This window comes from Belonocnema kinseyi, chromosome 3, assembly GCF_010883055.1.
Source record: "Belonocnema kinseyi isolate 2016_QV_RU_SX_M_011 chromosome 3, B_treatae_v1, whole genome shotgun sequence".
Taxonomy (NCBI): Eukaryota; Metazoa; Arthropoda; class Insecta; order Hymenoptera; family Cynipidae; genus Belonocnema; species Belonocnema kinseyi.
Genome location: NC_046659.1, coordinates 73,055,450 through 73,071,009, shown reverse-complemented (window position 1 = coordinate 73,071,009; position 15,560 = coordinate 73,055,450).

Below are 15,560 nucleotides of genomic sequence, written 5' to 3'. Positions count from 1 at the left end.
GCGCGCTATATGAGTCAACGGTGTAGGCGAAAATATGCCAGACCACGATCTGAACCGTGATTTCTATGTTGACATCACTTTTGTAACTAAATCTGTTGTAATTCGTTTTATTCACTGATCTTGAGCGCTGAGCGCCGCATAGCGCTAAAACTGTCCATTTTTTTGGATTTTTTTTTCGGATATTTCATCCGGCACTTATAACTTTAAAAATTACAAATATTCAGCTAAATCCACCGAAAGCCATTTTCCCATACATTTAGTGCGGGGTCCTTTAAACAATATTCAAAATCATCTGCACCCATTTTCTACAATCCTCACTATTCACTAAAGATATTTGGGCATTATTGCCTGTGATGGGAAGTATGAAATAAAGTCGGAATCAAAATTCGAGGCTTCTCACTTATTTTGATTGCAACTTACTTGGAAAAAATGTCTAAATTGTTTAATAAAGCGCACCTGAAAACTTAAAGTCTTCCGAATTCATAGATATCATCACGACTTTCATCCTACAAAAAATGTTGCCCAATTAAAGGTCAAACATCTCAAAAACTGGAGTTTTACGGCCTACGTTCCCAATTGTCGACTTTCAGCTATTCCCAGAATGAGGTCGACGTTAGGAAAACTCTAAAAAAAAATCACAGATATTCATTCAATATTCTTTAATACAATACATTTTTCAAAATTCTAAAATATATAATAATTTACTTTTTATGGGGATTTATTTACCAATACTTTATGCTGGGAGGAAATGAAGTGTAATTCAATAATTAAATTTATGCTGAAATAATTCTTACTCGAGTAACATCGTTTTGAATATTTCTGACTTTAATTAGTATTGGGGCGTGGGCTTGGCACAGCAGGACAAGTGGTCGAAAAGAAATATCCTTTCGATGACAATAATAACTACAGAAGCAAGTCCTGTTGTGTCACCCACGCTCAAACACTAATTAAAGTCAGAAATATTAAAAATGATATTTCTTGCGTAAAAATGATTTGATCAGAAACTTTATTATTAGACTAACATAGACTCTGTCATTTATAAAATAAAAAATCAACTAAAAAAGTAAATATTGTTACTTTTTTGCAATAATTACTACGAAAACGTTACATTTGTCAACAGTAGCGGTAACGATAACGGCACCTGGCGCCACCTGGGTACATTTTTGAAGGCTTGACGGTGCCAAGCCACATACTCACATAATTTGTGAAATCACACTTTGCCAAGTAATTCTGAGATATATTAATTTTTAAATTTAATTAATTGAAACAAATTACACAAAGTTTAAAAATGTATACAAAGGAAGAAAGGAAATCTTTACGAGATTTTTTGTTTAATAATAAAATCTGTCTTTAGTTATTAACAACCATAAACTACGTTACTAATTATGGCCTTTTTTGACATCCCTCTAATCCCAAATTAAGGTAGCCCTTTGATAAAACCAGATTTCACGTTTATACATTCTTTAAAATAAAATTTATGTAAATAACATTTTGAATTCAATACGAAAAACTTTAAATTCCAAAGATTTCGAAGCCGAAAAATATTGCATTTTTAACAACATAGTTGAATTTCTAACCAAGCTAGATTTACTACCTAAAGAGATGAATTTTCAACACAAGAAAGCGAATTAAAAAAAATTATTATTTTCAAACAGTTGCGTTAAAACTTAAATAAGTGAAGTTTCCAGTAAAAGAAATGAGTTTTCCAAAAAATAGTTGAAGATTTAATTAAATTGTAACATTTTTAGGCCAAAAGAAAACATTTTTTCGAAGATAGTGGAGTTTTTAACAAGAAGTTGTTTTTAACCAAAAGAGATAAATTTCTTACCAGGAAGAATAATTTATCCAGTCTAAAGATTAATTTTCAATTAAAAAATATGAATTTTTAACAACGTAGTTGAAATTTGGGCCAAAAATAAAGACTTTAACAAATTAGTTAAATTTTCAAAAATAATTAGATTTTTAACAAAATAGTTTTAGTTTTAGCATAAAAAGATGCATTTTGAATCAAATTGTCAAACATTTAAACAAAAAGAACTAAAATTCAATCAAGTATTTGAATTTTTTAAGGAAAAGAGACAAATTTTTTTGGAAAGCAGTTGAATTTTCATGAAAAAAGTTTATTTTCCAGCAAAGAAAGATGACTCTTCTACCCTGAAAGATGAATTTTCAACAAAAGAATAAAGTTTTTATACTAGAAGCTCGACTTTTTTAGAAAACAGTGGTCTCCTTAATCAAAAACCAAATAGATTTTCAGAAAATAAAATAATTTGCAATCAAGAAAAATACGTTTTTAACAAGATAGTTGACTTCTCAACCAAAAACTTGAACTTTTAGCAAAAAAAGAACAATTTTCTGTTTAAAAAAACGACTTTTTAACAAAGCATATTAATTTAATTAATTTTTTTCAACCGAAAATGTATTAGTTAAAATTTCAGGCGAAAACTGATAAAAAAAATTACTTTGAACAAAAAAAAACAACTAATAGTCAAGAAAATTGATCATGTTTCTACGAAAAAGATACATTTTCGACCATACAAAATAATTTTTGTTCTACCAAAAAATACGAGTTTTGATCAAAATAGACGAATAATTCACAACAAATATATTTGTTGATGAATTAACTACAAATAAGTTGAATTTTTAACCCAAAAGTATGATTTTCCAACCAAAAAGTTTTGATTTCCAACTAAATAGTTTAATTTACTACCAAATTATTGAATTTTCATGCTAAAAAGCTGATTTTTTCTCCAAAAAGTAGAACTTTTCTCATTAAAATTTCCTTTAAAATCCAATAGCTGAATTTTTAATTTTAATGATGAATCCTGAATAAAAAATTAGTTTTATACAAAATTGTTCCAATTTGTGTCAGTTCATATTTCAACCAAACAATTGCATTTAACCAAAAAGTATAAATTTCCAACAACGAAGATTAAATTTCTACAAAGAAAGACGAATTTTTAACAAAATAAATGAATTTTTAACCAAAACGTTGAATTTTCGAATAAAAAAAAAATTTAACCAAATTTTTACAGTTTCAACTGGAAAAGATAAATTTTTTACCAAAAATCGATGAATTAAATTGTTGGTTTCAAAAACTTATTTTCAACCAAACATGAAACGAATTTTCATCAAAATAATTAAATTTTTAACAAAAGAGATAAAATTTCTAATAAAAAAATAAAATTTTAAAAAAGTAGTTGCATTTATTTGAAAAAGGTGATCTTTTTAAAACAATAAAGTTGCTTTTTAAAACAATAAAGTTGCATTTTAAACAAAATCATTACATTTTCAACCAAATAATAAAATTGCGAATCAAACGAAATGAATTTCGTACTAAAAATATAATAGTATCCTTTTCAATAAAAAAAAAAATTTTATCCAAAAATATTGTTGTATTTTTTATTGGATTTAAGTTCTGAATTTTATCTAAGTTCGTAACCTTATTTCCACTTATAAATCCCCCCCCCCCGCCCCTTGTTATCACCCACAGATTTTATGGAAAGTACCGCCAGACCAGTTTTTCTTTCAGGACTACATCAGTCGGTAAGTTTCAAAGTAACTGATCTATCATTGATTTGTAATCCTTTAAGTATAACATAATCTTGATAATATTCCTCAAGCATTTAGCTAAAATTAATAGTATATTACATCACCAGGATTGTTGGGCGTGTCTTTTTGGGCAGATCAATGTTTGCAGGACGAGTCGTCCTTGCGAACTTTAAGTTCCACGTGAGGATTTGTCTAACACTTTGAGTGATGTACGATATTTTATTCGAAATGCGTATTTTATGAGACTGTATGGCCATCTGAAAAGTGAGTCGTGATGTTTATTTTATCTTTGGCCGTGAAAATATGCGACTAACGTGGCAGTCATCTACTTGGTTGTGATTGGTCAGCTCGTATGGCGCGACATTTAAAAATCGTTCAATCCCAACTAGAATATTGTATTATCACTACAGAGGCTTTCTAAAGATCACCTTTCAGGGGATGTTACAGGCTAATAGAATAGTGATTGCGAAAAAAAGTTTTTTTAACGATAATATAATAATTTTAGATTAAGAGAAAATATTTAGATGATTGTGAAATAATTTTTTAGGAATTTCGTGAAATACAAGGTAAAATTAAAATTCCTTCGATATTAATTTTCGGGCTTAATTCGATCACGTGCATATCACCCGTCGCGATAGGGGCATCGACACAAATGCTGGGCACAATGTACAAAATTGACTCTGCCGCAATCTATTGTTTTCCGTACGACTAGTCGTGGCTAGAAATTCTCTATTTGGCGAGCGGCTCTAGAGTCTAGGCGCCGGGCTCAATGAGATTAGATATTGCAAATGGACGTGGACTATCTCAAACGAAGCGACCAGCACCCTCCATCGCTTCCATGGGCGTATTTCTATGAATTGTGTATATGCTACTTTCTGTTAAGGAAATTTAATTAATTACAGTGGTGCAGAAACATTATATTATACTAGAAAACAAACACGGGTGCTAAGTGAGCAATTTTTTTTCATCACACAATTTTTAAATTAAAATGTAATTTTAATATTAATATAAAAATTTTATATTTTATAGTATCTATTATTTGAAATAACATAACAGTATTGAATAAACAATTTTTCAAATAGCAATACCAAATTTCGACCAAAACACTAACATAATGTAACAAGAAATTGTTTAAGATTGCAAAATCTTCTTTTAAACCTGATACCGAAACATTTTATGAAAAATCTAATTTATTTAAATTCTTTATGAACTGAAATGTTTAATTGTTAAATAAGCATAAAATTATACAAGATTAAACTTTTTCTTGGGGTTTTAACAGTTGGAAATTGAAGACAACTGCTAAAAATACAATTTTCTTTCATTTTTAATTTCTGTCTTTAATTTTAAACAAATTGAAATTTAAGTATTGTAATTGAAGAAAATTGAATTTGCAGCAATTGAAATTGATTTGTTTTACGTCGAGAAACACTAACGTAATAAAAAATTGTTCAAAAATTCTAAACTTGTTTCAAATTATAATTATAATTATTTACATTTTAAAATACCAATTTTTGATGTGAAACGCTAAGATAACCCAAAATTGTTAAAAAATTATGAATATTCTTTTAAATATAATTGTTTCTTTTCAAATGTATACCAATAATTTCAAAAGAAAATGTCTAAAATAACGTAACAAATAGTTGTACCAAATTGTAAATTTTCTTTGAAATCCAGTGATTTTTAAGTAAAAATACCAATAATATCAAATGAAAATCACTAAAAATTATTAATCTTATTTGAAATATATTTTAAAGTCTATAAATTGCATTTTGTTTTTTAAGTAATAGGATTTAAATTTGATGATTTTAGTTTTATAAAAATTCAAGTGAAACAACCCAGCATAAAGTAAAATTGTTAAAAAATTTCAATATTAAACATTTTTGAAACTCTATAAAATTACTTTGAAGTTTTAAAAATACTCTAAGATATAAAAAATATGCCGTAATCTCTTCAAATGATTGGAATATCATTATTTCTTACAAATTTCAAATATTTTGAAAGCCCTTGAAACCTTTTAAAGCTCTTCAAAATTCCTTAACAGTTTTAGAAATACCCAAAAATGTTTTAAATCTTTTAAAATAGCTTTAAATTATGAAAATATATTAAAAATTCCTTAGTATATTTTAAATTGCACTAAATATTTCTATTTCTTTTAAAACTTTTTCAACCTCTAGACAATTCCATGGATTTTTTTTAATATTCTAAAATCTTTAAAGTCGAATACTCTGAAAACTTTCGAAATCCTTTGAAAGTTGTGAACCTCTTGAAAATTCCCTACATTTCTTTAAAATATCCTAAAATCTTTTAAAATCCTTTCAATTTATTAATATCAATGAAGAATTTCGTGGAAAATTTTAAAATGCCCTAAAATCTTTCAAAAGAATGTGTGGAAATTCAGAAATAGATGTAGACCTGAATTCAGAAGTATTTAAACCATGGATTAATTTATTGCAATAAATGCAACTAAAGTGATATTTTCATTTTAAAAAATCATTATAGGGGCTGTATCTTTAAAAAGTGCCTTTTTTAAATCTCTGACTTCTACATGACTTTCAGATTTTTCCTAATATGCGGCCACCCAGAAAAAGGGTTATTTAAATAATAAATACAGTGGGGTCAAAAAAGTTTTGTATGCCAAGAAGGTGATTTTTTGTTGTTGAAAGAATGAATAATTCAAAAATATTTTTCCTCCGCCTATGGGTATTCCTCCCTCGCATCGATAAGCCGCACGACTGAATTTCGCGCCTTCCTCTTCGAATCGCATTTAGTCTCTATATGTATGACATACACACATGTACTGTAGGTATCGTGAGGGGCCTCGTATTTCATTTTCATGAGATCAGGCCCTATCCTGATCTTGCGATTTTATACCCGCCCACTTTCTCACGAAATATTCGTTAAAGTGATGGGAAACGAAATTAAAGGATGCGAAAGACTGAAAAAATTCCTTAATCGTCAAAATATGCCTAGTTTTCTAATATCTGACGAATTATCATCCTTGTCTGATGTGCTTAACGAATTCAAATTTTAGAATTATCGTTAAAAGGAATAAGTCGAATCATTTGTAATTAATTAAATATGGAAATTGGTAGGTTTGCATAGGTTGGGACATTGTATAGGTTGGAATAGCCTGTTTTCTCAATTTATTTGCACTGGTGCCACCTGTTATTACTTTTATATATTACTATTGTACCAATAGTGACTCACTTTCTATACGGACTCAAGGAAGATGGCCCATGCTTGTTGCAGCTGCACCAAACAGTGTTTACAAGGAGTGGAAATATGATCGCGTTGACATTATTTAACCCCCATTAACAGAATATTTTTCATCGAAATTGCAAGGTAAGTGAGTTCAATGTGTTATGAATTAAATTAATTATTATTTGTGAAGAGCGTTTTGCATACAGTGCATATCATTTTTTCCCTCAACAATGCAAAAATTCCGAATATATAGGTTGGGACACATGTAACTTATAGGGCGGGACACGTTTTTTTTCACACCTGTATGCTTTTTTTTTTTTACTGAAAATCGATTTTGGAGTAACTTTCGAGTGTTAATAATCAAAATAATTTAAAATTCGCGAATTCTTATGTACTTTTTCACATTAAATATTTCAGCATGTCTCATTACAAGCGAAAAAGTGAACAGACAATCACAGATTTCAAGGGTTCAGTTAAAACCATATAAGAAGTTATCATTTTGATCTAAAAACATAATTGAACAATTTAATATTTACTAAAAGATTTGAAATTATTTTTTGCACTTATTTTCTATGTTTCAAGAGGATTCCCATCCTACACTACAAACATTTTTGGCAGATTTGAAGACAATCAGAAAATCGGCTATATAATTGTTTTTCAGAGAAATTATATATGTTTGGGGCTTTTTGACTTACCTTAAATTTGGTCTTTTTTTACTTACCTTAAATTTGGTATTTTTTACGTAAAAAAGGAAGAAAATTATTAAAAATATTAATTGAATAAATTTATCTCGATTGATCACGGGGATTATAAATTAATAAACATCCACAATTTTTTTTCCACGTTTCGCCAGCTTGATTTACTGACCTCTGCAGGCAAATATAAATAAATTAAAGTTTCACATTCGTGATAAAAAATATCAAATTAAAAATTCAACTAGTCAGAAAATAAAATTTGACTTTCACGCGTCGTTTGTGAGGTGAAGACTCGTCTCGCCATCGACTTCATCTCACAGACAACCAGTAAACGTCAAATTTTATTCTCTGACTACCCTTGCAGAAATTTTAGTGGGGCGCCGATCGGGCCCCGATAGGGTAATCTGCCTAGCGCCAGACCGTAAATGAAACGCCCTACCCGACAGGATCCAGATCTGAGCATCAAAAATAGGGGCCCGATTTGGCCCAGATATGGCCCCTTTAATTTTTTATTCATATAATTAGTAAAATTTAAAAAGTTTTTTCAATCATATTTTTTTCAGACTTTGTGTTTTATAAAACTTCAATTTTTCAATATTCTACAAATCTACAATTATTTAACTGTTCGTATTCCTTTAACATGTTAAGAGTTTGCATTTCGGAGAAAACTATTATGTTTTAAAAAACAATGTTAAAATTTAGAGCTATTATACACAGACACACATTTATAAATGAATTTCAATTATAAATATTTTTTAACTTTTTAAATATTTTTGGAATCTATTGCACATGGGGCACGTGGCATGAGATTTTAAAAGTGAAGTTATGTTCAAGAAAATATTAAATGCATTTAATCTATATAATGTGAAATTTTTATACTTTGTAAGAAATAATGTTCTCAAGTAATGTGAATGCATAAAAATTTGACGTGCAACTTTAGGAATGGAACGGATTTTCGAGCTGCTAGAAATTTTGCATTATTTCTGTGATTTCTCATGTTTATCGTATGTTTTCTCCAAAACTATCAATCGTAGGGTATAAATATATTTAACATAAAATGTATGCTGTTGAAAGATCTTCAACTTGTATTTAAAATTTATTTGTAAATTTTTATTATTGACTGAAATAAGCGGAAAAATATTAAATTTTTATAGTTTTTGGGGTTTTGACTTTGAAAATCAAATTTTCTGGTATTTTCACATCATATTCGTGATCACCGCGTCAAAATATATAGGTATATGAAGTTTCGAATTAATCGAAGGGAAGCGCTTTCTCGGGTAGAAATTATAACTTGGTTCTTAAGAGGCCCTGTCTAGATTTGATTTCCTATTCTCTATCAAGGCCCTAAAGTGGCAATCTATCGAGGGCACAAGCGAAAGCGTCACGCTCAGCTAGCGAGGTCCCCGGTAAGAAGCCTGGCATTAAAAAGTATCAGAAAATTTGAATCCCTAAGAATGCCGTTTCTGTACTCAGTTTTTTAATTCTCATTAGGCGGCGAAAATTATAAGATTTCAATCCCTTTTAAAGCCGATCGGAGCTGTCAGGCGTAACCTCGAATACATTAAAAACACAATTTTCGTTTGAAGCATTAGAACGCGCTCTAAAAGCATGAAATTTTCCAAATCTAGTAGGATTGTATGTAAGAATACTTTTCTTCATCGTCAAATGTTCGCTTTGTTTCAATATTATCAATTGAAAAAATATAAAATCATGATAAAAAATTGAAAAAATTATTTTTTACCAGAACCTTCTGTATGGAAATTGATCCTGACATCGTAAAATGACCGACGCTATGTTTTAAAAAGCTTTTTTCCTGATTATTATTCGAAAAACAGTAAATAAATGTAGCAAAATTTGCTAAATTAAAAGGGATTAAAATTTGTGTAATTCTGGGTTGCTTTGTGGTATTCAGCATAATATTGTCAGCGCTAGGTACAAAAAGGCATTCAATTTGAGAGCTAGCTTCAACTGCCGTGGATATTCAAAACGGGAGGACAAAAAAGGGAGGACAAAAACGGGATCCAGAAGTATTCAATATGAATGAATGAAATTTTTCAATATTTTTTAATGCAAGCCTTTTTACCGGGTCATCATTAGGCAACTCAATGAGGGCCTATTAATAGGGTCTTTATAGGATCTAGATAGTCCCTCACACACTATTATTCAAAAGCATATGCTATTGTTTTTAATTTTGTTGATTCAAATAAAATATTATTAAAAAATATTAAAAAATTGATCATGCTTTAAATTCTGAAGTGTGATGCTATGCTTGCAGTAGTATTAAAGTTTAACGAGCACATTTCCATAATCTATTACCAGAAATTTTTGATTCAAAGAAGGAAAATATTAATCCAATTGTAAAATACATTTTCTTTACAAAAGTTTGATCTAAAGATTTTAACAACCTTTCTGTAGCCTCTGAGAAACACTCCACCGTTTTCTCGTATTTTTATTGACATTCGATTATTAACTATACTCCGCACGTTATTCTAAAGCTAAACTTATTGTTAAATTTGACTCGAGAAGACTTATTACCTGTCGAAGGCTTTACAAGGTCCCCTCAAGAAAATAATTAATAGATAGAAATTATTTTTTAAATATATCTTTATGAATAAAGCTTTTTATTTAGTTTAATTAAAAAATGTAATGCTCAAAAGTGAGTATATAAATAATGTAAGACAAGTAGAATACGACAATAACCTGTCGAGGGTCAGCAGAGGGAAAGCCTAGATTCTTCCAGCTAGGAAATCTGGCTGCGGCCTCGTGAGAGCCAATATTTAGTTTAGGCATAAAGAGGTAATTTCTACCCGGGTTACGGAAGTTCGTCCTCGTCTTCATTGCAGGTATAATAGAAATCTCACTAACAATCCTGTGCTTCCTTCATAATCTTGTTCATAATCTTGTTCATAACCTTGTTCAACTACGGGTGGTTGAATTTTTCAATTTTATCTTTTTTATTATAAATGTGAAACTTTAATTTATTTGTATAAGCCTGAAGAGGTCAGTAAACGAAGCTATCGAAACGTTGCAAAATAATTTTGAATGTTTAATCATTCATAACCCCAATGATCAATCGAGATAAATTTATTCAATCTAATTATGGAGTGTCATACATATTTTCATACCAATAAAAATATTAATATTTAAATGTTTGATATATAATATTAATAACTATTAATATTATACGCCCATTACAGCACACAGAAAATATTGCATTGTCAATTAGTAATATACAAATATAAAAAAGTTACTATGTTTTAAATTCTCTAATTCTACAACTTAATAATTTTAAACAATAAGAATTCAAGAGGCTTGGTTTCGTTTTCCTAGCAAAATGTTTTTTTTTTCACCGATTAATGTGGATAGGGGCTTAAAAATGTAAAGCTACCCAAAAATATTAAACTTTTTAAATTAAATTTTAACTAAAGATGTTTTCAGTCAAATCACCTGATTTCTCTGAATTTCCAGATATATCTGAATTTATCTTAATTTCTTGAATTCGTGGAATTTACTAAATTCTTAGAACTCTCTGGATTAAATTGACTTCACAATAATTCAGAACAAATTCGTGAAAAATTAGAAAAATTAGAAAAATTGCTCGCAAGCTTCATAAGTCTACGCGAGTGAACGCCCTCAATATGAAGCCAGATCGAGCCAAGAAGACCTGGGCGCCTCAAATGAGGGGAACAGATCAGCTGCTTACAAGCCCACGAATGAGCCACGAATAGAGAACTGAAGGATTCTAAAATATTTAAGGAAGTCGGAAAATTAAGAGACTTTAAGGATTTCCGAGAATTTAAGTATTTTAGAGAATTTAGACAATTCCGAATACTAAAGAATTTCAGGGAACTTAGAGAAATCAAAGATTTCCGATTTGAGATTTGAGAGAATTTAATAATTTTAGGCGCTCGGTCTTTGTACTTCCTCCATATCTGTGCACCGATTTCTCAAAATTAAAGTTTAAATACTGTATTTTAATGATTGTGAAATCTCTTTTGTTAAAGCTTCTTCGGCTTTAGCGAACACATTCTCATCACTGATCTTGTACTTCAACACTTTTAGATCAAATATATATATATATAAATTTAGTTATGTACCTCGGCCTGTGATTGCTTATTCCGATATTTCACAAAAAAGTACAAATTTTATTTATAATTATGACTTTTAATTTAAAATGTATATGTATCTACTATCGGCGAGAAAACTGTAGGCATCGGCCTTTGAAGCTTAACAACTCAGTAAAAAAAAATGCTAGTGCAACAAAAAAAAACAGTCATTTAAAAACTGAAAGTGTTCTACGTTAATGAGCTTGAAGGCGTTTATGTAAAAAAATTTGTGTGCTTAGCAGACTGAAAAATGTAAAAAAAGTAAGGATTTTTGGGTACATTATGAACAGTCAAGTTTAGACCATTATTTTTTATACAAGGGGCGATGGAAAAAATTTGAAAAAATTCATGAGTATGAGGAAAACTGTTGTGAACCAGTTGCAGTTCTAAATGCTTGGATGGCACCTGGCCACGGGTCAAAGAAAGGCACCAGCGGTCGGCAGTAAAAAAAAACGAGTCCCGCCCTGCTTTCTGTCACTTGTTTTCCAACAAAAAAAATGTCTAAAAATATCGCGATTTTCACAAAAAATAAGACTAATACATCCTTACGGGCGATTGAAAATAAATACAGAGCCTACCAATTACAGTTTGCAGTTTGAATCGCTTTAAGATCTGTATTAGAACTGAAGATAATATAGTTGCACATTTTTGTACTTTTAAGCAACAATTTTTATTATATTTTAAGTTATTCAATTGCAACTGGTTGACAACAGTTTTCCTCATACTCATGAATTTTTTCAACGTTTTTCCATCGCCCCTTGTATAAGAAATAATGCTCTAAACTTGACTGTTCTTAAATGTACCCAAAAATCCTTACTTTTTTTTACATTTTTCAGTCTGCTAAGCACACAAATTTTTTTACATAAACGTCTTCAAGCTCATTAACGTAGAACATTTTCAGTTTTTAAATGACTGTTATTTTGTTAAGCTAGCATTTTTTTTTTTTGACTGAGTTGTTAAGCTTCTAAGGTAGCCTATAGTTTTCTCGCCGATAGTATGTTGAGAGCCGCCCAGCTTCGAGACTGAGTCCAGCGCTGAATAATAGAAAAAGGTCGCCGAGGGAGCAAGCAGGCCACGGTACCTTGAGATCATTTCAAGCCTGCATTGGCATTGCAACGAACGTATTTTTAATGTCTTGTTTTTATAATTGAAAAGAATGCATATTCTATGAAAACCATTTTTTGTTATTAAACAATATTTTGCAACTCATGTCGTTTTTTCATAAATTTAATTTGTTTATTTATGTGGTTATTTTGACAATCCTCTAAAAATCCCTTAGAATCTTTTTCAACATCGTTAAACATTATAGGTCCTATAGTATCCTTCTAAATCATCTGAAGTTCAACGAAATTCTTTTAAATTATTAGATTCATTGCAAATTTCTTCAAATTTTTTTAATCTCTTCAAAATTTCTTGGAATCATTGGAAATACTTTAAACTATTTTGAATCCTTTGAAATCTTTAACATATCTTTAAAGTATCTTTAAATTTGTCAGGCGCTTGGAAATTACTAAGAATATTTTAAAATGCCCTGAAAGCTTTAACATTTCCTAAAAACATTTAAAATTCCTTAAAACCATTAAGAATTCTTGAAATATATTTAAATTGTTTAAAATTCTTTTGGAATTCTTGAAATCCTTTAAAATCCATCAAATCTTTAAGAATCCTGGAAAGTCTATTCAAATATCTCATTAAGAATCCTCGAAGCTCCCTTAGAATCGTGTCGGTTGGTGAATCCCAGTCCCCTTCTCACTTCCGAACACTACTATCGGCGAGAAAATTATAGTCGCCTTTGAAGCTTAACAACTCAGTCAAAAAAAATGCTAGCGCAAAAAAAAAAACAGTCATATAAAAGCTGAAAGTTTTCTACGTAAATGAGTTTGAAGATGTTTATGTAAAAAATTGTTTTTCCTTAGCAGACTGAAAAATGTAAAATAAGTAAGGATTTTCGGGTACATTTAAGAACAGTCAAGTTTAGAGCATTATTTCTTATACAAGGGGCGATGGGAATAATTTAAAAAGATTCACGAGTATGAGAAAACCCGTTGTGAACCAGTTGCAGTTGAGAAATATAAAAAATAATAAAAATTGTTGCTTAAAAGTACAAAAATGTGCAACTACATTATCTTTAGTTCTGATACAGATATTAAAACGATTCAAACTCCAAACTGTAATGCATTGGCTCTGTATTTTTTTTAATAGCCCGTAATGATGTGTTAGTCTTATTTTTTGTGAAAATCGCGATATTTTTAAACATTTTTTTGTTGAAAAACAAGTGACAAAAAGCAGGGGGGCCCGTTTTTTTTACTGCCGACCGCTGGTCCCTTTCTTTGACCCGTGACCAGGTGCCATCCAAGCATTCAGAACTAGGGGCCGAAGAATGGCATCAGCGGTCGGCAGTAAAACAAAAAAAGGGCTCCACCTGCTTTCTGTCACTTGTTTTCCAACAAAAAAGATTTCTAAAAATATCGCGATTTTCACAAAAAAGAAGAGTAACACATCCTTCCGGGTGATTGAAAATAAATACAGAGCCTATAAATTACAGTTTGCAGTTTGAATCGCTTTAACATCTATATTAGAACTGAAGATAATATAGTTGCACATTTTTGTGCTTTTGAGCAACAATTTTTATTATTTTTTAAATTTCTCAACTGCAACTGCTTTACAACAGTTTTCCTCATACTCATGAATTTTTTCAACATTTTTCCATCGCCCCTTGTATAAGAAATAATGCTCTAAACTTGACTGTTCTTAAATGTACCCAAAAATCCTTACTTTTTTTTACATTTTTCAGTCTGCTAAGCAAACAAATTTTTTTACATAAACGTCTTCAAGCTCATTAACGTAGAACATTTTCAGCTTTTAAATGACTGTTTCTTTGTTGCGCTAGCATTTTTTTTACTGAGATGTTAAGCTTCAAAGGCAGATGCCTATAGTTTTCTCGCCGATAGTAATTTTTACAAATAAATCATCATATGTCCATTTTTTCACCTAAAGGGAATTAAAGGAAAGAAACTAGGCTTTTTTGCGGGAAAGAAACCTAAGTTTGAAAAATTCTGATAAAATTATTTGTTCAATTGATAAATTAAAAAGTTTTAATTTTTAATACTTTAAATTTAGAAGAGTTCTTATTTTTGAAATGCTCCTATTTTTTAGTTAAATTTTTATATTGAAATTAAACATTTTTTCAGCTGTAAATGTTAAAAAATTTTAATTTGTATGACTTGGAAAAATCTTGTTGTGCGGGAAATGATCAGAAATTTGCTTTTGGTTTGAGAGCCCTCTCTTAAATATTTATGTTTATCTTTGAGGACTTCAATTTTCAATCCTTGCCTGACAATACTTAAAAACATTTCTTTAGTTTTTGTTTAAAATTAAATGCGGTTTGGGGCACTTACGCCCTTTTGTCGGACGAACTTTCAAGTATTTTCAATTAAATATTGTAATTTTAAATAAAAATTATTTCTTTTTTTAACAATGCATATTTTATGCAGGGTATTGTGTTTTCATTCAACATTGAAAGAAATATTGCAAGGTGTACTCGATGTAATATTGATGGAAGATTAACCCGGACCTATCCTAAAAGGCAAACGTCCCATAGAATAGACCCATGGCAAGAAAAATGCCAAACATACCAAATGTCTTCCACCCCAAGAAAACTTTTCCTTTTCCTCGTTAACCCTCGACAAATCTTGGGGTCGTTGACATTATATATCAAAATCTATTTTATTTCTTAAGCACACACAAATTCTGAACCCCTGACATACGTGAAAAAAAAATAAACCAATTTTTATTAAATCCATTTTTCAATAAGTTTAATACATAACATCAACAAATGGAACTCTGCCAATAATTAGAGTGATCGGACACCTATTTTATTTATTTAACAAAAATGCAAAATTCAATTTACCAGGTGTATACATATGAAACCGGTATTGCCATTTAGCGGCCAGTAGGCACACTTGTAGGCACTGTCGGAACTTACCATTTGTGCTAATTGGCATAT